Source organism: Eschrichtius robustus, chromosome 17 (genome assembly GCF_028021215.1).
Source record: "Eschrichtius robustus isolate mEscRob2 chromosome 17, mEscRob2.pri, whole genome shotgun sequence".
NCBI classification, from domain to species: domain Eukaryota; kingdom Metazoa; phylum Chordata; class Mammalia; order Artiodactyla; family Eschrichtiidae; genus Eschrichtius; species Eschrichtius robustus.
In genome coordinates, this window is record NC_090840.1 from 55,739,014 (window position 1) to 55,764,717 (window position 25,704).

Consider the following 25,704-nt stretch of genomic DNA (forward strand, 5'->3'; position numbering starts at 1 on the left):
CCTCTGGAACCATACGCTCTTAGCCACTGGGGTATGTGCCCCTATCAAATACCCTCTGTCTTCCATACACTCAGCAGCCCCAGATATGACAGCCACTCTCCATGTGACACATTTCCTCACCCTTCAGTGCTCTGATTACTGACTGCTTTGTAGGATGCCGTTAGGCATATCTGCATGACCAACCATATCTAATGGTTGGTCCTAAACGTGAAATGAAGCTCCAAAATCAGTCAGACGGATAAAGAGTAAAGTGGGGCTTTACTTTGCTTATTCGGGATGTTACATCCATTTTCACTGTTCACGATCACATTGGCTTTTTTGAAATGCACATGGCATTTTTTTTTTTTTTCTCCAAGGAAAGAGTAAAAATAATTATGACTTTTTGGCTAAAAACTAAAACAGATACTATTTATAATGCTTTTGACATGAAATATATTAAAGTTAGTAATTATTGAAATTGGTAATAGCAAAACAAATAGCCACCATTTCATGGCTGCTGGTCATGTACCAGGCAGTGAGCTAGGCCCTTGCATAGGTTATTTCCAAATGGTATGATGTTTCTCTCAAATGCATATTATTATCCCCAGTTTACAGATTTGGAAACTGGAACTGAGAGGTTCTGTAGTCTTGCTCAAATTTGCCTTGCAGGTTAGTAGCACTTGCAGGTTTCAAACATAATCTCTTTGGCTCAGGAGCTCAAATTCTCAACCACCTCACTCTCTTCCCTTTTTAAAATAAAAATAGCACCATTGACTATTTGCATCCCACTCTGTTTCAGGGACTTCGTGAATATAATCTCAATTACTCCTCCCCACAGCCTAATAAAATGGGTGTCTTGTGCCTGTTTTATCACTAAAAAAAATGAGGTTGAGCGAAGTTTCATAACTTACAGTTTTATCAGGACCTTACAATTTCAAGAGACAGAAAACCTAGGTATTAATAATTCATGTAAAGCTGAGGGGCAGAACTGGCTTCCATTATGCCTGAGCCCAGAGGATGTAATCTCCCTCTCTCCATGTCTTTGCTGTGCTTTTCCTCTCTGTTGGCTGTTTTCACACACAGCCTTCTTCCCTGTGGAGGTGGCTGAATGGCCTCCAACTGCTGAAGGCTGACATCCTCTCCGCTTACCAGTCCTTAGCAGGCCAGCCATGCCTCTTTCCCTGAACTTCCTACACATTTCTGGAATTGAATAGCATGTTCCTTGTTTGGCTGAGTCTGAATCCCGTCCTTCCCCTGGGGCAGGGAAGTAGGCTCAACAGAACCCAAATCCACAGAGAGAAGTAGTCCATTGTACCTTCACCCCCAGAAAGGGGAGATGACTGTGGGGTGAGCAAAACAAAACAACCACATAACATCTGTCCATCACATGTACCTGTGCTCCAGTAGTGCTTAGTGACATAGATAGGACTCAAATTCAGATCTGTAAGGCTCCAAAGCACTTTCTCTTACCCTTTACGCTGATCTTCATCTCCAGATAATTGTCTTTAAAAATCCATTGTGAGATAATTTCAAAATCTCCTGTACTTCTGTGAAAAAAAAAAATGCCATTTTTTTGAAGGAAGTGATGTTTAAAAGCACCAGCATACTTGTGATATATCTCTTAAAAATAAGTCTGTCAACATAAGGGAAATATTATTTCTAGAAACTAGAGATTCTCTAAAGTTTAGGTAAAAAAATGCAATGATTTAGTGTCTAATTTCATGACAATTTTTGCATTGAATAAAATGTCCCTCATCACATCTCCAAAATAAAGGATATTTGGCATAGAATGGACTTTCTCCTCATCTTTCATTTTAAGGCTGAACTACTATTTTCTGTCTTTCCCAACAACAAAAACAGCCTTTATCATCATTTCAACAATCTTTATTTCAGTGTTTTTGACCTCACACTTTGAGGACAGTACTCTCCCCTTGGGAAAAATTAAGTAGAAAAGTGTAGGCAGAAATAAATAATGTAACCCAGTGGAAAGAGTACAGGATTAGGAATCAGGAACGAGGGACAGCAAATTAGTTCCTAACTTTCTGAGATGATCTCCTATAACCCTCTTACACAATCTCATTAATGGCTCTATTTTCACACTGGGTACAGTAGAGCTTTTCAAATTGGCCAGTAAATCAAAATTCATTCACTCAGACAAAAATGGATTGAGAGTCTGTGGCAAAGTACTGTGGTAGATATGGTGAAAGTTACAAGATGGTTCTTCAAGGGAATCTGTTGTCATTCCCTAAAATGCACTGATTACATAATAGGTACATGACACTGTGCTAGAAGAGGGGACCTTAAAGATATACAGAAGAGCTCTAAGGGGCTTATAGTCTACCTGGAGAGATATGGGCAAAAAGAAAGATAAATATACAAGGCAGCATATACAGTGTGCCATGTGAATAGAAGTGCTTTAGGCGTTTAACTTCTGGTGAGCAGTTCAGACCATTAGGGACTGTCTACACATACCTTGTAATATGAGTGAACCTAATTATTTCCATGAATATCAGCGTAAAGGTAGATGCAGGCAGTCAAGGTAGGTACACAAGGACCAGATTGTTGACCAAGTATATCCAAATCCAGAGTGGATTATGTAAGGAAAGGAAAAGGGGAATCTACCACAAACAAAGAAATGATCATAACATTCATGTGTTATAGTGTTACAATATACAGGAGGCACTAATTTATATCAACATGTGTTGTAAATGAAAAATACATGTTGATTCAATATGCAAAAACAGAATGCAAAATATATCTCATTAGTAATTTTTATACTGACCACCTTTTGAAATGATATAATATTTTGGATACATTGGGTAAAATATTATAAAAATTAGTTATTTTGATGTGGCCTTTAGGAAATTTAAACATATATGGCTTACATTATATGGCTATTGGAGAGCAGTATTTAACTTGACCAGATCAGGAACTGAGGATGCTTTTTATGAATCCCATTTTCTACCAGTTCTCAATTCCAAGTTGTAAGCAAGCTCTAGATATCTTTATTCTAAAGCCTGGTCACTAGTTACAAAATGTGTTGGGGGAATTGTGTGAGAAAACTAATACTTATTGAGCACCTACTCTTTTCTGGGCTGCCATATGAAGTTGGAGTTTTTATCCTCCATTCAAAGGAAGCTCATTCAGATGAAGTAACTTGTCCTGGGTCCAGAGAGCACACATAGCAGAATCAAACTCAGGACCTTCTCATTCCAAAATAGATGCTTGTCTATATGCTATGTTGTATGCCCCAAGTTCTGCTACCAAACCAGTGCTGCCTGAGTCCTAGAGTGTTAGGAATTCACCAAGGTATTTACATATTTACACCAAGGTATTTACAGAGACAAAGAGTAAGGGCTTTGGAGTCCAACCTGGGATTCTCAGCCTGAGTCTGCTGCTTTGTAGCTGGGCAAATTATTTAACTACTCTGAGATTCAGTTTTATCATCTGTAAAGTACGGATGAGAGTAATGCTGTTCTCACAGGTTTGTTCTAAATGTTAAACCAAATTATATTTATTAAGTACTTAGTGCCCATCCCACAGTTAGGATTCAGTAAATGATGGCAGTATGTTTAAGATACAGGGCCAGGGATAAGCATGTTGGTTCAGGCCCCATAGCTTGTCTGATAGGTATGAAATTAGATTAGCACTGCTCTGGTGCCCTTAACTTGCCAGCCATGTGACCTTGGGCCAGTTACACCTCTGTGCCTCAGTCCCCACCTACATATGAATTGGGTTTAATAAGGGTCCCATCCCCACTGTTGTTGGGATGATTAAATGAGATAATGCATGAAAGCTGCTTAGAAACCCACCTGGAGCAAAATAATGGAAAATGATAGTTGCGTTGTTGCTTTTACTGTTGTTAATATTCAGGAGACATTTGTTTTTCAAAATTGTATTTATATGTATATATTTATTTATTCTTTTAGCTTTTTAACTGTTTTTGTTCTATTTCCTGATATTTGCTTCTAAATTTAGGGGTCCTAAACCACTGTGCTTTCTGAGCTTATTCCTTTTACACTCTTCCCATGCAGCTAAGGGATGCATGTGCTAGCCTTTAATAGTCACTACCCACCCCACCTCAACCAGCTTCTTACTTTCCATGCAAACATTGTGGGTTTTTTCTTGGAAATCCCGCTGGCAGAGGGGAGAAATCACTTTTTTTTTTTCCACTGTTGAATCCTCAGAACCTAGCAAAATGCCACATTCAATAAATTTGTCAAATGAATGAGAAACCAGGTAGCCATGTCTATTAGATTAATCATAAAAATAAAGATTTAGATAGAGTTCTAATTAGGTTCTGCACATAGAATTCTCCTATGAATAACGTCTTTGAGAATTTGTGAATCTGTAAATCAGCGATTGTGTTCTGGATAGTTGAAAACACTGGATAAGTGAGGTTTTACTGTGGCTGATATTATTTGGGGGCATGAATAAAATTTAACTCATCTTAAATAAGTTGACCTTTTTATTTCATCTTCAGTAAAATGGAGAAAAGATCTGCTCTCTCTGTCATAGAGGGGATTCATAGCGGTGCCCCTCATCAATGGAACTGCGTTTTCAAAATGGACAACAGTTTTAGAAACTTTAGTGTAGTGTCTAGATTATAGATTTATAACTTACTGGTTTATTCTTATATGCTCACCCTCCAAAAGCTGGTTGAATAGGTTCTGCTCTGAAGATAGGAGTGCAACATTTCCTGGACGGCTGTGCTCAGGCATGCCATATGGACCACTGCACAGTTTGTCCTTAATACTAATAAATGTCACAACCCCCGATTAAATTGTGATTTTTTTTTTTTCTTTACATGCTGAAATCACTGCTGATTTCAATAATGAAGAATTATACGGTATGTAGTTAGGAGTAAAAGAGCATTCTTTTCTAGTTCCGGGTGACAGAACGACTTCCAACTCATTAAAATTTTACTGTTAAATTTTGAGGCATGTACCTAAAAAATATCGGGCCACTGATGAATAGATTACATACTATCCACAGTTTCTGCTCTCATTTGTTTCTTTTCAAGGAGGCACAGGATTTGGTTTGTAGTTTTTACGTCTTTGGATAAAGGCAGATTAAAAAATAATATTGAAAAGAATATCTGGCAGTTGGAATTTTTAAATAATAAGAAATAATATAAATAAATAAATAATATAATCTATAATATAATAAAATCAAAGTTTATGTTTCATCTTAGAAAAACATAGAAAATAGAAAGCAGTGCCAAATTGAAATTAAAATATCAAGTACAACATGTTAACCTAGATGATCAGAATTTTTCACCAGTTGATATTCTCAGGTTAAATGTATAAAGGTAGTTAGTACCCTCCCATTCATAACATTTTCCCAGTGTGACTGTCAACTATTGTTTATTTTTATAGCTGAGCTCGGACTTGAAACATCTGTTAAATACATTCATTCCTTGTTTGAATTTTTTAAAAAGAAAGTATCATCTGAAAATGTAATTCCAAAATTCTTGTAGAAAATGTATGTATACACACACACACACAGAGACACTTACACTCACACCATCTATACATGTCACACAGATGTTAGAATTAGGATAATTTAATATAAATCACAGTATTTTAGAACAAATATGAAATGCTTTAGATATGACCTTGGGCAATAGCCATTAAGAATCCAAGGAGAGTTCTTTTTCTGATGTTTCTAAATCCTTTGTCTTAATGAGTCTACCAACAGAGCCCTTTATTTATAGGGAATTAAACGGAAACCACTAAAGCAGTCCTGATAATATCCACCCGCTTTCCTATTATTAAAGAGCCTTACAGCACAGTGGAGTAGACAAACACTCTAATCTCACCTGTTTTATTTCTAGTATAACGTCATGGGCTCGTGACAAGTTTGTAGTCACTTAAGAGGCTTATTTAGGCACTCAATACCCAAGTAAGTGAACCCTGAATCATTATAAGACATACTAACAACAAAGAAGTAAAAAATACCACGAGGCCTAGCTGCTAAATTATGAGTCCGTCCAAACATGAGCATTTTCTAGTGCCAGGCAAATCCATTGGCAGGATACTGAGCCTAGCAGCCTGCTGCCCATAGTTTGGGAACCGCTCATTATTAACTGGTCATGTTTCAGGGCAGCCCCCCCGCCCCCAGATGGCATCACATCCAGCCGGCACTAAAAGACCAGCCTTACTGCTGTGTCTGGTCCTTATGTGCCCTCTCCCCATTTTTGCCAAGGCGTAGGACATCCGCCTTCATTTCTGTCCATGTCCATTATCCATTGCCTTTTTTAGACTTCACTTACCTTTTAAGTTTACTCTAGATGGCCACTTAATCAGATCTTACCTGAATAAAAATGTTAGGGACAGAAAGAAAAGATACACATGCTTGTTAGTTCACAGCTTAGCACTACTCAGATTGCAAAGGCTCGGGAAGAATTTCCACCTGTGGCAAGTCATATCTTACTATTTCTCTAAAAGTACAATAAAAATGTAGCTCCTCCTGAAAGGGAGTGGCAAAAATAGATTTTTGTTGTTGTTGGGCTGGGTTTAGTTCTACCTTACACGCAAGTTGGCCTTAATTTCTCCTGGGTTATGGGTGTTAGTGAACAGAAGTGGTCTTGGGTGGCCTCGGCTTGAAGCAGGATTTCGGTTTCCAGCCAGAGACTGAAGCCACCGGACCACCAGACCACCAGGGACCAGCGGCCAGTGACAAGGCCCTGGCCTGTCAGCTTTGTAGAAATGAATTTCCACATAGAGATGGAAAGTAGTGAAGCAAGTAAAGTGTTTATTAGGAGGAAAAAGAGTACAGTATGTGTGGAAAGACACAAGGGAGGGCTCAGAGAGAGTCTCGCCCTCGTGGTAGTTTGAATCACTTTTATGGGGCATTTCTTCCAGGTTTCCTTTGGCCAATCATCTTGCTTTGCCTGGTTCTGAGTCTGTATTTGGTGTATTTCAGGGTCCTCCCCTGTGTGCATGCGCATCTCTTAGCCAAGGTGGATTCTAGCGAAGAGGCCTATAGAGAGTTGACATCACTTACTATGGGGTGATGCCCCCTCCCTTTTGATCTCCAAGGAGCCTTTCTGTGCATGTGTAGTCGGGAAGGTCTCCCTGACTTTGAGAATGAGAAATATGTGGTCCTTTATCTCTTATCTGGGCAGGGCCCAGCCTCCTCTCTTGGAGGATGGCTTTGTGACAGTCTTCTTCTGCAGCCCAAGCAGGCGGATACAAGTGAAAAGCGTGAGCGTGATGAGAGGTGGCCCTTCACTGTTACCCTCTAGAAACTGGCAAGGTGGACACCTTCGTGTGTCCAAATGTGGTTCCTTAACAGATTGGTTTGTCATCTGAGGAAGCTGCTCTAACTCATTTCGGCTTCTCTTCACAAGTCTAGGTGTGGCAATGCCCTGGGGCCTTCCTATTTCCTGGCCTCTCTGAATCCACAGGGAGCTTTTTCACTTCCAAATTGAATTTTTACAGTGATCTCTGGTAGCAGCAGTCTAAGTTTTCATCCCATCCCCAACATATCCTTTAAATAACATGTTTGACTCTTTCTGCTACTTCTATTTGTTAGGATGCTAGGTAATTTACACCTAAGGACTGTGTTTACAGATTTTTAATACATTATCATCGTCGACATCCAAGATTTTGAAAAAAACATTAAAAGTTAAATGTTTCTTTGAAGGCATTTTAAACTTTTTTAGGGTATTAATTTGACAGTAATTGAGGCTTATCTTTGGTAATGCTGCACATTAAATTACAAAATCTACCTTATCTAAGTATTTCTCTTTTAATACTGAGGAAGAATGTTCTGGTGGTATGAAGGGCTTTACCTAAAGTAATGTAATAAAGTGAGGGAAATGGGATAAAGTGGTCAACAGGTCAGTGTTTGGAGTCTTTAAGGACAGAGTTCAAATCCCATGTCTGCCATTTACTAGCTATTTGACCTTGAGCAAATTCCACGACCTTGCCAATTTCCCATTCTTTCTTCTGTTAAGTGGAAATATGAATAGTAGCTACCTCACAGGCACCACTGTGGGAGTAAGTAATGCATTTAGGGCATTTGCCACAATGCCTAGAGCATAGTAAGAACACAATGAATTATAGTAAGAGCCGTGTCCACGTCAGTATTATTGCATTCTTTGAAGGTTGAAAGTCTGATATGGACACTGTCTCTAAATCGCTTGTTTGTTTGTTTTGTATGCGAGGACGAAATTTCACCTGAGCACTACCTATCATTTACTAACACATCTTATTGTGTAGTTTAAATGATATGCCACAAAGAAAAATACACTTATGGAAGCATATTTCTCACATACATAACCGAAGAGCAATTGCGTTTAACACCCGCCTTCTTTGTACTCACTGAATGGCACGTTCTTTAGGGAATAACAGCTTGCTGTGTGGACTTTAGGGTCTCCTTTTTCCTCGGATGCTTTTCCGCATGCCAGCCCCTCCCCCCAGCAGCCGGGCGGGCCCCTGGTGGCGGTGTGGGCGGAGCTTGCGAGACACCAAGTCCCGGGCTCACAGGTAACACAACGCTCGTCGGATCCGCCTGGGCTCCCACACAGCTATAAGGTTGCCTGCTCTCCCGCACCGAAATGACGAAGGACCAAAACAGCCCGGGGTTAGGTGAGATCTACCAGCTCCATCTGTTGTTACTTCCTCTGTTATTATGAAGAAAACGTTTCCTAGTTCCATTAGCAAATGAAATCACATCTCTGATTTCTGTGCAAGTGGGAAATCAAATCTTTGTGTTTATGGGACCAAACAGATGGATTTCTGTGGCTGTTTCCTGGCAAAATGGGACCATGAACAAGGCAGGCAGCCAAAGGCATAGGTATTAAAGAAAGGGAAAACCTTCTGACATGCTTGGTTTGCTGTATCCATTACTTCTGATCCCTTTCAAAACCATAGTGCTTTGTAATTTTTTAATGCTATTTTTCTAATTTTACCTTAGCACTACCAGTCATTGACTAGCACCTCTTATTGGTGGGTTAAACGATTTTAAATGGCGTGGGGAGATAATCATACTTTTTGTTCTCCATTAAAAGTATCTTAAGCATTTAATTTTAGTATGTTGTATTTAGCTTAATACATTATTTAAAATCATTTTAAAATAATTACTTGAGAAAACGAGTCATGAAGAATTGTATTTTTCTGAGAATAATAGTTTTTCAAGCACTTTGTTTTTTAAACTAACAATGGTGTCGGTCTAGCAACATAGAATATCTTTTGAATAGTCTCAATTTTCAACTGTTTATGGGCAGTGGTAGATGCCCATGTGATCTTTTACAACATCTGACATAGCAAAGGTACAGAAACTTGTTTTTCACCCCGAGAAATAAACTAACTCCCTTTACTCACTAATCCTTTTTTTTAAGTCTTTATTTAATTTGTTACAATATTGCTTCTTTTTTTTTTTTTTTTTTTTTATGTTTTGGTGTTTTGGCAGTGAGGCACATGGGACCCTAGCTCCCTGACCAGGGATCGAACCTGCACCCCCCGCATTGGAAGGCAAAATCTTAACCACTGGACCGCAAGGGAAGTCCCTAATCCCTTTTTTAAACTATAAGATTATGTTTTCTTTTTCTTTGTTTCTGTAAGATGTGGACTACAGCATTAGTAGTTTTTAACATCATTCAAGTATCAAAATTATATTATTTTACGTAATTAAAGCTATTTTTTCCTTCTGATATGGAGTTTACAGATGGGTAGGTGGGAAAAAACATAATTTTTGAAACTTGAGTATTTAACCAGATTACTTAATTAGCACTTTGCTGCCTGGTTTGACAATTAAAGTTGACCACGAATTTGCATCTTGGAAGCAAGAAAACCACAATTTTCTGGAAACTTAATTAAAAATATATAGATTTTTGCCTGCATTATAGAAATATTTTAGGGGTTGAAATTTCCTAATTAAGAATTAACCTGCTTCAACAGATGTTTCCCTTTTGACCAGTTTCACTCTTTGTTTAATAATGAGAAAAACTGGCAGTTCTTCTTGCCTTCCTTCCATCAATATTTAAATGAGGAAAACCATCCAAAGTTCTGAGGCAAAAGCAGGCAGCTACATAGAATGCTTTAGTTGCAAAACCAGTAGAGATATTCAGAAACCTTAACAAAATTATTTCTTTAGAAATAACCCCAGATGTACCACCACTTATACTAGAAAATGATGTTCATCGTTTAATATGGGCCACTATTCTGTGTGCCTTACATGTATTAACACAATTATCACAACCACTCCTGTGAGCTTGGTGTTGTTATTACTCCTATTGTACTGATTAGGATACTGAAGTAAAAAAAGTAAATAAGTTTCTCAGCATCACACATTTACTAATGGTGGCAGTAGAGTCCATAGTAGCTTGGTAATAGATTTTTAAAAAATTAAAACAAATCCAATTCAAGATTAATTTTTTAAAATTCCACTTATATTTTCTTCATTAGATATTCAAATTACAAAATATATGCTATGGATACAAATCAAATAGCACAAAAACGTACGAAGAAAAAAATTCTGCCATGTCCCCTTTCTGAACCTACTCTCCCGACAGTAGAGAATATCTCCCTGCAGTTTTCTTCATGCTTAAGTAACAAACACGTGCACTCTCCCACATGCATGCATGTTTTTAAACAAACATAAAAGCATCCTATAAACATTACTTTGAAATTTGGTATTTCACCAAATTACACGTCACGGTAGAGTCATGCTTCATGCCAGTAGAGTTACAGCTCAGCTTTACGATGGTGCATAATATGTCATGGGATGAATGAACCATAATTTATTCATGTTATGATGGATGTTCAGATAAGTGAATGATCAATTGCCTAAGTGTTTGAAGTAGACACCTGACAGAAAGAGTGAGATGAGCCAGGTGCTTTAACCAAAGGTAGGGTCTGATTATGAGAACGTTTTTCATAATACTGCAATTTCTTAGCGATTACTTGATCAAAATTATGCCTGGCTATATCCCAAGTACACACTTCTTAAAATGCTCCCCATTGCCTTAAAGACTATAATTCATCTCATCATCTTTGTCTCTATGTAGTATCTTAGTTTAGATTCTTTGAAGCAAACCAGAAGGACTTAGGACATGGGAAAATTGAAATGTCTATACCTGTTAAATTTTTGCTGATGGGAAAAGTAAAAACACTAATTCATTGCAGTTCTAAATTTTGGTTTGAAAAGAAAAAGACAAAAGCAATCAATCAAAACAATAACGAAGGATAGGCAGCTCTGAAATAAACACATTGCCTGGGATATTCTCCATAAGAATATGCTTTACATGGCCTACTGAACAGCAGTACACTGTATACAACAACCCTTTAAGGTCCTTGTCTCCTGTGGCGCCAGTCATATTTCGTGTAGAATGAAATAGGCATCTTTAAGCCACCTGAGTACCCCTTGAGCATAGGAGAGTTAGTCCTTAAATACTTTTATGTTTCCATTTTATAGAGCCCTGAAAGAGAGTTTTTTTCTCTTTGAGTTTGAAAACAAAGCAAATCTTCTACAGTGATTAGTACTTCCTTTTTGTGCCTCAGAAAAATGATTCCTCATTTCTTATTTCTCAAGAACAAGCAGCTCATCAAGTTATCTGCTTGACTTTTCCTGCTTCTGGAACTGAAGCAAGTTTGCTTATCTAGCAGTATTCTGTAAAGCAGCAAAGAGTGACATTCAGTACTGTCCCCATCATAAATTGGGAAACAAGAGAGACTATAACACACTCTTTGTGCTCCTGTGGAACCCATCAAAGCTAGAGATGTGGAGCCTGACTCAATTCACATCTTAAATGTCTGAAAGAAATTTTGCATTGTGTTTATTTGCTCAGGGTTTAGTGCAAAAAATACATATATGCCCTTGAGGTGATGACAAGAACGCGGTCATCTGAGAATGGGAGTCTTCACGTCGATACTCTGAGCGTTCTGTTCTGGACCATCTGGAATCCAGGGCTACATCTGAGTGCATGATATTGGAAATCTTACAAGTACTTACACTGGCTCTAATATATATATTATTCATACACATGAATTCTACCCACTTAGAAACAAAAACTTATGCAGAAACTGCATCATGGTAGTTGTTCTTTAAATATACACTATTCAGAATAAAGGATTTGTTCTTATAATTTTGACCTGTTGAGAAATTATGTGTATAGTCATTCCCTTCAAAGCCAGTTCAGTTTCAAAGCAATTTATATGATTGTTTTTAATTCAGAATAATAGGAATGTTTTTCTTTTTGTTTTTTACATATTGGTTTTGATGATGCTGAAGTATGCTGGTTGGAATATTAATGATTTAAAAATAGCACAAAGAGACAAAGCTTTATATACTGTAAAATTTTAATTGTTTTCCAGAAGTGCTCATATCTGTTGAGACTAGCAATAAAAATTTTAAATATTGTACATATATCTGTAATTTAGTTCAACATAGATTTCTTTAGCTTTTATTTTTTGCAAAGCATTTGACTTTTTGTTATAAGAAGATTCAAAAATGAATAAAACGCAATTCTAGCTCTCCAGATTTTCCTGGTTAGTGGGTGAAACTCAGAGTTAAATGTGTAAATATTAATATGGTATAACATCAGGAAGGCTGCTATGTGCTCAAACAGTGGGGCGTTAAAAACACGAGGCCATGAGGTGATTTGGGGAAAGAGAGCATACTTGACTAAAAATGCCCACTGTGTACTCATTTCGGTGTCCCGGAGTCTGGCAAATATTTCAAAACATTTCATGTGTAAAGCACGGACCAAAGTCTAGCTCCTTACTCCATCTGCATTTGGTTTCTTTCTAGTAGGGTCATGTGTGTAATGAAAGACACAGGAAAAGGATGTGGCTTATTCTTCAATGGTAATTTTAAAACGGTAGAAGATGGGTGCTGAACCCCACTGATATTCAAAAGAGAAGTGTGATATTAGCTGAATTTTTTGTTCTCTTGCGGCTTGTTAAATTTGTGAAATGCATGTAAATATGAACTTAAAGACAGCAGTGTTTTAAATCTACTCTGTAAACATGACAGCAAACCAAAATGTTGATGTTAAATTAACTATTCATTTATATACATATTTACATATTGTTTATATTTACTGGGTGTATATATTAAATATACTATGCTCATAAATATAAAAGAGAAACTTTAACAGGAAAATTTTTCCATATTTTGTTATCTTTACAAAAAAGAATATTTAGGCCACTCAGTATCTATAGACACCTTTTCTTTCTATTACATCCAAGTACGTCATGGAATAATTCTGAAAACAGTGCCACCCTCTCTACTTGATACTGGACTTGTTCTTTCAAATTGGTCAACAATTTACTGCTCCTGGCATTTCACTTTTTGAGAAGCATTTTAAGTTAATTGCCTACTTTAATGGGGACATATTAGCAATCTCTTCCCTAGCTTTTTATTGTTTATTTTGAAACTTAATGAAAACCCTTTTCGGGCTTGTTTTTATGTGTAATCCAATTTAGAGTGATAAAAATTTTGAAGGCCTGTTTAAATAACATAAAGCGAAATATAAGTAATCCTTTAGTGAGTCTACAGTGCTCTAGGGTTAAATTGAAACCTTTTAACGTGATGTAAAGCCCCCTGTGTTATATGCACACTAATCTCTCCCTCCTGTCCATAGGCAAACCCATATATTGAAAATTGCTTCATATGTGTTTTTCTCTTTCTCAGCTCTGTGTTTTTACACAGGCTTACCTCTGCCCAGAATGCCCTTTCTTGGACTGTCCACTTTGTGGCTTTTTAGTACTTCTTCAAGTGTCTGGTAAATGTGCCTCCCCTTTGGAGGTCCTTCCCATCTCCAGGCAGTGCTGTTCAGTTTGAGCTGTCCCAGGCCGAGTTTGCCCTTCTGTCGCTGCACATAATCACATTGGTGCGATCACATCACCTTTCCATCTCTCTCTCCCATTCACCTGGGAAGACTCAATTCTTCTTTGTATTCCCAGGGCTCAGCACGGTACCTTGCCCTCCGTGTTGGGTGATTTAAGGCTACAGTGTATGCGCCATTTTGAAAGTGATCATCTGTTTGATGATCAAGTAGCTCTCAAATGCTATACTCTTCTTCCATCAATGTGAAGGCGCTTTACATTGAGTACGGATTTTCTTTGATTATGAACTTTGAGCAGTGGGAATCATGTTGTTTAAATCCTCTTCTTTCTTAGTCCAGCCTTTCATTCAGGCCCTCATTATATCTCCTACAAACTATTTCAGGATCCTCCTAACTAGTCTTCCCTACCATCAGTCCCCTTCTCTGTCATCCAGCCTATATATCATTGCGAGAGCTAACTTCCTGAAAACATATCTGGTCATTCCTGTTCTTAAAACCCCCTGGGCACACCCTATCATAATACATAATCCAGGCCCAGCATCTAAGACTGTAGCCTGGCAACAGTATGAGATCTGGGACACATCATGTTTTGTTCAACATTATATATACCCCAGCGCCTAGCACAGTGATTGGCATGTCTTACAATGCATGTGCTATCTTAGGATAACCTATTACATCAAATCTAAGATGTCAGTGATCACAAAACACAGCGTTATTTTATGTACCACTAAGGGAAAAGAAATCTGCAAATTCTAATATGGCACAACTGTTTCTTTCTTATATGCTTTTGAATTTTTATTTTATTCTTCCTGAAAGACTTTTGAGACTTCTTCAGATAAAAGCAGGTTTTTATTATTTATCACTCTGGTACATAAATAAAAAACAAGATGTAAGCAAAATAAATGGGCTAAGTTTATTCTTACAGCTTTGCAGTGAAAGCCTGACTTTTCTGCATCTCTTACCACCTCAGAGTCATTGACATTTGTGTTCTGTTCCACATAATATCGTTCTCTGTTTCATCAAGAGTATTAGTGATGAAGCATGTCTTAGAAGAGTTATTTTATTCCACCCACTTTGCAAGTTCTTATGTGCATTCACAGGTAGTGACAAGATCCTAACTGCCAGCTGTCCAGCTGCGTCCTGATTTCAGAGGTGTTGTTAAAAGGTTAGAACGGTAAGGTACGTCTCAGAATTGATGAACAAAGTGAATTATGCACGGGCTGAATGCATGCTATTATTATAATGCTCCCAACCTACCTTTTCAGTCTCCTCTCCCCACCACTCAGTCCCACACACTGTTTCTCTGAACTGAGAGACTTTGTGAATGGGAGGAGATCCTTTTGCAACTCTGTGCTGTTGCATTCATTCCTATTCACTCAGCATGAAATTGACTTCTCTTCTCTGTTCTCAAACTCAGACTAGCTCTTCGTGATCCAATTTAAATGCCATCTCCAAGCCTGCCTTCCTCACTACCCCAGGTAGACTTTGTTTCTGCCTCTCCAGTACCCTCTGAGCAGTTTGTATACACTCATTTGAACACTTCTCACATTTTTTTTCTGATGACATGGTTAAGGATAAAGACCAAACATGTGGTATTTTTCTTTGTCCTCTTACTGTTGCACACAGTTATTTTTCAGTGAAACTTGAATAAATATAGTTTGGTATATCTCATTCCTTTATTTGACTGTGGAATGGTATGAAGTGAGAGAACGTTGTTCCAGAGTTTCCCTGGGAGGACTTGTGATACCAATGCTCTTATATGACTGGTACCCTTGGTCCAGTATTTTGCTTTAGATAGAATATCTAAATTCTGCATTGGTCAAGACCTACATTTTACAAAACAAACAAAAACTCACTAATCCAATATTTGTGTACATTTCGTCAGAATTGTACAACCTATTTGCTAAACATCATTTATACATTCACAATTTTTATACTACAATTAACCAGAGATCAGAGTCTGAAAAAGACAAAAAACAATTTTAGAACCTTTAAGAGCAAATTTAAATTCTCAGTTGAAACATTGTGTATAGATAAAAAAACATTAGCCAGGGTCCAATGCCTCTTCTTTAAAAGTGTCTCCTCATTTCATTAACAAGTGTCAAAACGAAGAGTCTGTGTCCAAATCCCTAACGTTAGCCATGAGTCATTCTACAATATATATATAGATGTTAACGTGACTCAAAGAGATACTGACAAAGGAACAGGTGATGACCTTCTGGAACAGTGTTACTGAAAATATTGTCTGTTCCAGCCTGCGTCAGTCACATGGGATACTGGATAGAAATGCAGTATGGGGCCTCAGCTTCTGATTCCCTGGATTCTGGGTAATTTTTATAGGCACAGAAGCTTGAGAATATGTGATTTTAGATTCTGATCCATTGAATCTGATGCCACAGAAGATATATTTACTATTTACCTGGTAATCCTAGACTAATTCCCAAATTCCAATAGGGACTTTTTCTTCTGGGCTGTAAAAGTCAGCACTCTTAGGTCCCATAATTCAAAAACTTTGAAAAATATTTTCTAGAATATTTTCATCATTAGCCTTTCACTATGAAATGCTGTAAGCATAATGCCATTTCACTCCAGTCTATATACATGGGGAGTTAATAACTCACTGTGAATACAGATGGAAGAAAGAACTGAAAAAGATCATTTTGTACTGTATGCTTTCCAGAGGAAATGATCTGTGATATAGAATTAAACAGAAAACTTTTAAAACAATTCTGAGTCACTGCACACACTTAGAAAGAGATCTGAGTCATCATAGGTCACCCAGAGGATGTTGCCTAACTGGGAATAGAATGTGCGTGTTGTCCTGCATACCTTACCCACTTCCTCCTTCCTCTGATGATTCTTAATCTAGTCATTGCGTCATATGATCATGCTCCTGTGGAACAGTGTGAACAGCTTTTCAGTAAGGATTTTCTGGGCTGCTTCTAGTATATTCAGCAGAAGCAAAATAAGCATTACTCACTAAAAAAAAAAAAAAAAAAAAAAAAAAAAAAAAAGACATTGGGTTATTTACACAGTAGGAACTTGAAAAAATAAATAATTGAATTTGAATACATCTAGCACTATTGTCTGACTTTGTTTTGTATTGATAGGATAATTATGTTGGAAATTGTTTAATAGCATCACATTGTAGTTTGGAGGAAAGAGACAGATTGACTCCATCTCGATGAGGTATTGTGAGTTTTTTTTCCTCCACATCACAATTTCACCTTCATTTTTTTTCTCCACACCGCAATTTCACCTGCATTTTTCTTTGCATTTACATCTATCCATCATAAACTCCATAACAGTAAATTAGTCAGCTGTTTGATTACCTCTGGAGCCTACTTAATCCCTCTGCCCAGCCGCTCCTTTACTTGGATTCTTAGCAGAGTCCCATGTCAACCAGGGATGGCAGATAAATGGAGACTCAAGAATCCAAGAGACCACATAAATAAATGTTGTGAGTGTGTATGTGTGTATGTGTGTGTGTGTGTGTGTGTGTTCCTGTAAATTGCAGTTATACTTATTGTAAGCATTTTATACAAAAATGCATCACTAAATTGACCCCTAATTAAGTGGCTAAGACCTCTGACTGGGTATCATTGTTATATTTTAGGCAGTTTCCATCAAAATTTTCAGTCTTTCTCCACCTCTGAAGCTAGGATTTACTCATTTAGCATCTACTTACTGATTACACACATGTCCTAAATCCCTCCAGTGTGCCAGGCACGGTGCTTATCAGTGGGACTCAGGTGAGCAAGATACTTACTTCCAACCAGCTTGCTTTTCTACTACTATAGCTTGGGCTTCTGGCAGCACTTGTTAGGAATAATTGTCTCTCTTCCTGTTCCCATCTATAATAAATGAACCACTTTCTGACCTATACAGGAGCCTTTCACTAGGGAGAAGGTGGGTCAATATCTTGAAAAGCCCAGGACCTAGCATATCTGCTGTTCATTTAGCTTAATATGTCTGTAATGACATGGCCTCATTAATGCATGCCAGGTTTTTCCTGTTGCAGCAGTTGCCACCATGTGTCCTTCTTACTTCACTTAAACAATCTTTTAATTTAATAAAAGACAATCTTTGTGATATACTGAAGCCTGTCAGAGAAACCATATCATCGTTAACCGTCATTATTCACCCAGTGTCACAAGCCAGCTGGGCTGCATGTGCTAACATCAAGGGGAGGGGGAGCATTCATAGGTGTCTCTTTTCCTCGAGCTGTAGAGCTAGCTGACTGTCAGCTCATCATAGACATTCACTCATTTATTCATTCATTCCTTTTAAAATAAAGGGCATGTTGAGTGCTTGCTTGTGGCAGGCATAGTACTGGGTACAAGAGATGCAGTGGTTCATGAGGCAGAGATGGTCCCAGCCTTGTGGATTCCAGTCTGTCACTTGAAGCTTACTTTAAATTTACTTTTGACACCAGTGCTGTAAATCAGTGCCTTCACAAGTTGACAGTAACCCAGAGAATCACTGAGAATCTCTTTACACCTGGAAATATCACCAAGAATCTCTCTACACCTGGAAATATTTGCAAAGACTTTCAGTACACTATCTGAGGCTGCCCTGTCCTTCAAGAGCTGCCACTGTCAGTTTCCAAGTGCAGAATTAAATGCCATCATCATCTTTCTATGTATAAGAAATGTGACTCGCAATACCCTGTATTCTGTTTCCAGTTATCTTGGAATTGCATGGAAGACAGCATGGGGGAATCTGGGTTGTTTCTTACATGCCATTTCCTGGCATTTTGAAAACATTTGTACCAAGTCAAGTGATAGGGCCACGCACAGCCTTAGTTTCAGAAGCATCTCTAGTGGTAGCTAAAGGGCTTTAAAGCAGTCTCTAAAAGTAATCTAATCTCTATGCCTCATGCCTGGGCCAAATCAGGTCCACTGCTGGTGAAACAATTTGTGTAATTATCATCATTTTATAAAAGTAAGTTAATAAGCATGCACTGTTCTGGGATGTTTCAGAGTTTGAGATATGTTGTCATTAATATGTCTTATTAAGGAAAAGACTTTCTGTAAGGCAGAATCTCCCTGTACTCAGAATGTGCCAACCATGAACACTGGCCTAAGACAGGTGATTAGCAGATGAACCAAAAGTATCCCCAAAGAAATTCAGAAATTTCCCAGGTACAGGTGTATGATATTTGTACTGTGCAGATACAGTCAGAAAGGCTAACCCCCCTCCCCTTGTCTTTCAGGGCAGTGATTTTAGACTGCCCCTGGGCTGTCACTTTTTGCCTCTTTTGAATTTACCCCTCCTCCCAAACACACTATGGCCAGGATTGTTGTACAGACATAAACTAAAGTTTTAACCATGGAGCCACCAACAGTCTTGCAAAGAAAATGCCACTAACTCTGATTAAACATCTTTTATTATTCCACATTCTCTGAGGCTCAGCCTGTCTAAGCTCTGTCCCTACCAAGGAAACACCAAAAAGTAACTGAGATATCTTGTTGTTATTTACTCTGCAAATAAAATATCTGAGAGTGACATCAAATTATTGAGCATATTAAATGTATGTGTGTATGTAGTCGTGACCTTGGGAAAAATATTTAACTGTTTTCTTTACTGTTTCTTTTGTGAAAAAGGAAGAGGATCCACAGTGTTCCTAGTTTTACAGAAGTTTATTTAGGTGCCTCTACCATTATTGATGAGCAAACAATTATTATAGTCATTTCTAAACTGTAAATTTAGAAACGTGAAAAAGAAGAGTATAAATTATCTTTAATGGGGCCTTGAGGAATTTTACTTAAAGCATGTTATTATCACGAGTCAAACGTCTTAAAAGGAATTCTACTTAAAAACAAGTTATTTGGGCTTCCCTGGTGGTACAGTGGTTGAGAATCTGCCTGCTAATGCAGGGGACACGGGTTCGAGCCCTGGTCTGGGAAGATCCCACATGCCGCGGAGCAACTAGGCCCGTAAGCCACAACTACTGAGCCTGCGCGTCTGGAGCCTGTGCTCCGCAACAAGAGAGGCCGCTATAGTGAAGAGGCCCGCGCACCGCGATGAAGAGTGGCCCCCGCTTGCCACAACTAGAGAAAGCCCTCGTACAGAAAAGAAGACCCAACACAGCCAAAAATAAATAAATAATAAAAATAAGTAAATTAAAAAAAAAAAAAAAGTTATTTCTCCAGAACTTATAACAATAATCTATAACAATAATAAAATCAGTAATAAATTCTAAGGAAAAATATGGCAGGGCACAGTTAAAAATATTTTCTCAGTTATCCAAGAGCAAACTTAGCATTGTATAGGTGAACTCCACTAGTAATCCTGTTACTGAACCAACCTTGGGTGCACTCGCCCGTGTGCAGTAAAGCCAATCTACTGACACCGCGTTATGGTGAAGGAAAGTGCAGTGTTTATTGCAGGGCACCAAGCAAGGAGTTCAAGATGCTTAGTGCTCATAAATCCGGAACTCCCTGATGGGGTTTAGCAAAACATTTTTAAAGGAAAGGTGAGGGAAGGGCATCCCAGGGTACATGATCAGCTCGTGGACAGTTCTCTGACTGGTTGTAGATGAGGTACAGGATGGTGTCACAGGGGTTAACATTATCAATCCTTAGGTGCCAGTAGGTCTGGGGGCTGTGAGCTCATGATCATCAAGTAATTAATTTCTTCCATTTGGTGGTGGTTTTAGCATCTGTAAAACAACTCAGGAAATGTGCATCAGATGCTATCATCTAGGTACTTCAGAGAGGAGCTAAAGCAGAGCATATGGGGGAGGGGTCTGTCCCAGGAAGGCCCCGTAGCATCCTGCTGGGCTACAATCCCCAAATGTATCTTCAATTACTCTTTTAAGGTACTTCTCCCAGAGAAGGATTCTGAAGTCATAGGTCCATACTCAGCATTCAGTTCAGTGATCTCTTAGCAATGCCTGCCATGGACAAGGGAACAGAAATTGTAGCATGTGTGACCTGTAACATATATGTAGGATATGTGATAATCCTATAAATTCCTACTACACTTATAATTAGTACCAGATTATGGATGTTAATTTTACTTGAATTAGTTCATATACTTTTAAAATTAGATAAATCCAACTGGACTATAAATTGATTGAGAAAAGTTTCCATATGTTATACCACTTTATTTTTTTCTGTAGATGCTGTTCAAATTTGGGGTACACAGTAATTACTCAAACATATATTGACTTGGTAAAACAATGCAGTCGAATGACATTCAATTTTACCTCCATAGGCTTGTATAGAATCTCACAGAGAAATGCAGTATTTGGGGCCTATGTATATAGATTTATATTAAAAAGTTTACATATATTTATATAAATATATGTATAATTGTATAATATACTGTATATTAATATATTACATATTTATTACATGTAAAGTGAGATACCAATTTAATACGTAAGTATATTAAATTAATATAAAATACGTATTAGTTATATATTTTATATTATATATACTTAGGACACAAAGAAGAGTTAAACAAGCAGAATGTTTAGCCTGAAGGGAAAAACACTAGGGGGCCATTAATAGCCAAGCACATATGTTTAAGAATCTGTTTATCCAAGAGTGGTTAGATTTGTCCTAAGTGTCGTTAATGGTAAGCTAGGGCCAGTGGTTTGAGATTATGTGAACAGATTTTAGAAAGGAAAAATTTTCCCAAATAGAGATCTGGCCAAGGTAAGAGTAATCCCCTTTGGGAAACGATGACTTGCCTTCACTAGATGTATTGACTTATAAAATAGGAATTTTAGAGGGGGGTCAATCTTTGGGTGTGTGGTTCAGATAGATGGCTTTCACAGTTATTTTAAACCCAAAAATATAGACTTCTTGCTGATTCTAAGTTTCTTTATTTGTAAATAATAATAGGTGACTTTCCCCTCACAGGTTATTGTACAGAGGAGAGTAGATGATACAGCTGACCCTTGAACGACATGGGTCTTGAACTGCATGGGTCCACTTATGTGCGGATTTTTTTTCAATAAATATAACACCTGTGTTTTCATTTTACAGATCTTTAAGGGAAAAGTTTGTGTTTGATTAGAGATCACAATACATGGAATCAAAACTAGGGTTTTGAGGACTGATTCTGTACAGACTGTCTCAGCTTCCTGCCCTTGGGTGAATCATTTATCAGTTGCTTTGTTTTTGAGGCAGAGATAGCAGAACACAGATTTTCAACTTCGGGGCGGGGTGGTGGGGGGGAAGGGGGGTGGAGATCGGCAGCCTTAACCCTTGCCCTAAACTCTCGCATTGTTCAAGGGTCAACTGTGTATACAAAGTGTTGCAAAAAATATAAAGAATAAGTAATTCTGTTGCGCGAAGGGAAGTTACTCATTAATGAGTGTGAATCAGATCTGACTAATACCACAGTTATTCATTAGCATCTGTAAGAAACATCCAAATTAAAACACCTAAAGGTAATACATGAACTTGTATTTTTTTAGACTTATGTTTAGAGAAAAGGGTACCGACTCACTTTACAGGGACTTGGATACAGATGGATTTATTTCCCTTTCATATTTATTTTTTAGTTGTATTAATATATTATTTTTCTATTATATAGAAGATCTTGGGTGATCTTACCGACAGGTTTTTGTTTGTTGGTTAGTCTATTGGACTATTTTGTGTGTCTCAAAGAAGTTTTGGAAAAGGATAATAATCTGTTCCAGAAAAGTATACCTCTGTGAATAATTTAGCCAAATTAAAATCATTTCAGAGAAATGAATTTAGATTTCTCAGCTATATATATATTCACATTTCTACAGTAGTCTTTATTAACCTTTAAAGGACACAAGGTTTGTCTGATTGTTATGCTTTAGGCAACATGTAAAGGTGTAAATAGGATATTGTGTTGAACTTCTTAATCGCTATTTCTGCATTGAATGTGTTAGTTTATTTTTCCACCTCTGTTTCAATCACTATCCATTCACAGACTCTTCAGTTCCTGTGGGGAGCTTTGGGAGAACACATTGCTTCTCTGAATGAATAGCAAATGCAATCCAAAACCTTGGATAAACTATTTAAAAGTATAATAAGAGCCCATGAACTAGTTTTTCGTGAGATTGAGAAATGCATAATGGAAGGCGAGGCAGTCTCGTTCTGCTTAGAGAAGTGGCATAGAGGTTGAGAACATAGCAAGGCTGTCAGCCTGCCTTGGTTGACCTAGGATTCAAATCCTAGGTCAGCCACTTCTGAGCTGTGTGACTTTGTTAAATTACCTAATTTATGCTTGTCTCAACTAGCCTATCAGGGAATCAGGGATTATAAGAGCACCAGCGTCATTGTGTTATGCATATAAAGTACTTAGGGCAATACTGGCATATAGTAAGAGCTCAATAAATGCTTATAGCTATATTTTAGAGTCCTGGATTAGACCAGGAAAACCTGAGCTCTAAGCCTGAGTCATCTGGGTAGCATATAGTCGGTTATTGCTCATAGCAATATCAGTTTCTTCATCGATATATAATATAATTGATTTTATTCAAAACCACAGGTGCTTCTGCATTGTAGAGTGTAATTTCAGGGCCTCACCTATTTATCATCACACTTAAGTGAACCTGTCTATCTTTTTTTCTGTCATTTATGTATTTATTACATTTTAACATAATATTTTCTAAAACTCCCTGATTGTACTCTCATTGTTTGTTTGATTGTAGCCTATTGAGTTGAACCTAGAATCTTCATAGAAAAATACTGTCTTCCACAAATGATTTCTCTGGAATAATGATAGCACTTGATATTTTACAAAACATTTTCAAGCACAATGTTGCACTAATTCTTAAAACATCTTGTGTTGTAGGTATTTTTATTCTTATTTTGTGATGAGAAAACTGATAGCAAAGTTAATGGAGTAAAATTAAGCTAAGTTGTTTATTCAAGTTGTTTATTTCTAGACCACACGAATTAATGGATTATATATGTGCCTTTGTGGGAAGAGAGGAGGCTTGTCCCTTGTGCAGTGTTTTGTACAAAAAAAAAAATGCAAAAATTGAAAAACTGAAAAAAAAGACATAAAGAAGGAACCATTCATTACTTCACTTCTATTATTCCTTTTTTCTCTTCTTCATAGAGTGGAGGAACTTTTTTTTTTCTTTTGGCCACATTGCACGGCTTGTGGGATCTTAGTTCCCTGACCAGGGACCTCGGCAGTGAGAGTGTGGAGTCGTAACCACTGGACCGCCAGGGAATTCCCGAGAGGAGGAACTTTTGATATGGCAAATGTCAGCCTGCTGCCGCCACCCTTAGATGTCCCCAGGTTCCTTGACATTAGCACAGTGTAAGTGTCAGTGAGAGAGACTCTTAGCAGTGCATCTATTGGCTTTTTTTGATGTTGACTTCATAGTTGATAAATGGCAGGTCTCAGTTATCCTGCAGCTGGAAGAAATCTCCTTATGTTATTTTTTATTAATTTATTTATTCAACAAATATTTATAGGACACCTAGGATATGTCACGCAGGGAGGTGCCTCTTTATACAGTAACCATGGATGGATTGTCATCTCTTATCTGGTTCCCTTTTCTGCATCACTGAACATGGGCTTGTTCTTTGTTGTCATGACATCTACACTCATTTATTCATTCAATGAGTATTTATTGAGTAGCTACTCTAAAGACACTAGGGATAAAGTAGTAGAGAAAAAGGATGAAAGTCATTGCCCTCATGAAGCCCACATTGAAAGGAGGGGGCAGACAGAAAAGCAGGATACTTGAATGAAATATACAGTATGTTAACTTTTTTTCAGTATTAATGATAATAAGACAGAAAAGGGGATAGGGAATGTTGGGTAGGTGAAATTTTAGATGATTTGGCCATGGAAAGCCTCACTGTGAGGATGATTATTGGATCAATACTGGAAAGAAGTGAGGGGGCCAGCTGTGGATGTCAGTGGAAGGAAAAATAAGTACAAGGCCTAAGGTGGGCGCATGCCCAATGTGTTTGAAAAATATTGAAGAGGAAAATGCATTTGAAATGAAGTCATCAAGGGAGTAGATGGGGGCAAGGGAGAGTAGTGGGAGATGAGGTATGAAAGGCAAAAAGAGGCCAAAGCATGTAGAGCCTTGTGGGTCATTGTGAGGACTTTGGCTTTAACTCTAAGTGAGATGGGAAGCCACTGGAGGGTACAGAGCAGATGAATGATGTGATCTGATTGACATTTTAACAGAATCACTTTGGCTGTTATGTTAAGCATAGACTAAGGCATAACAGAGAGACCAGATGAGGGTATCTTGGCTTGGAACAGAGTAGTGGTGTTGGGAGGATGAGAAGTGGTCAAACTATGGATATATTTTGAAAGTACCTCCTGCATAACTTGCTGATGGACCAGTTGTAGAATGTGAGAGAAAGAGAAGGATCAGGATGATATCAGAGTTTTTGACTTGAGCACCTAGAAGACTCGAGTTGTCATAACAATTTGAGGAACATCATTACTTGTCATCATTCTCTCTCCCATAGATTAAGAATAGAAAACTTCAACAACTTGAACATAGTGATAGGATACCATAGAGTTATGGTACTTGATTGTACTTTATCCAAGAGACAGTTTGGGGACTTGAGTTCTATTCTTGAATATTCCATAAACTAGCCCCGTGATGTAGGTTAAGCCACTTTAAGTCTCAAACTTACTTTATTCTTAAATGAGACTGACTCAGGCATCTCTAAGAAGCCTTCTCTAATGTCATTGTCCAAAAAATATTAATCAATTTCTCCACTGCCCTACTTTATACCTGTATAAACTTCTGCTGTTCTATGTGTTTATATTTTATATGTTGCCATATCTGTTGTCCTTACTAGAAAATGTGCTCCTCAATTGAGAGAAAAACTTATATCTTATGAATTTTTATCTTATGAATAATTTTGATACTGCACTATAACAGTTTAGACACATAACTGCTTATTTTACATGCTTTTCTAATTTAATAAAAAATGAACATTCATCAT

The 25,704-nt window shown here is 37.7% G+C and overlaps 1 protein-coding gene across 5 annotated transcripts in view; it reads left to right on the plus strand.

Annotated features, from left to right (window-relative positions):
- OXR1 (oxidation resistance 1) overlaps nt 1–25,704 on the plus strand; it is a 452,616-nt gene that overhangs the window by 144,878 nt on the left and 282,034 nt on the right. Inside the window, exon 1 of one of the 5 annotated variants that reach the window (XM_068525411.1) lies at nt 8,460–8,576. The exons of 3 other annotated variants lie outside the window; for them this stretch is intronic. The gene's annotated coding sequence lies outside the window, so the exon portion shown is untranslated. Of the gene's footprint in view, nt 1–8,459; nt 8,577–14,935; nt 14,957–25,704 lie in introns of those variants that run through there. One more of the 5 variants, XM_068525410.1, reaches the window with a different exon arrangement.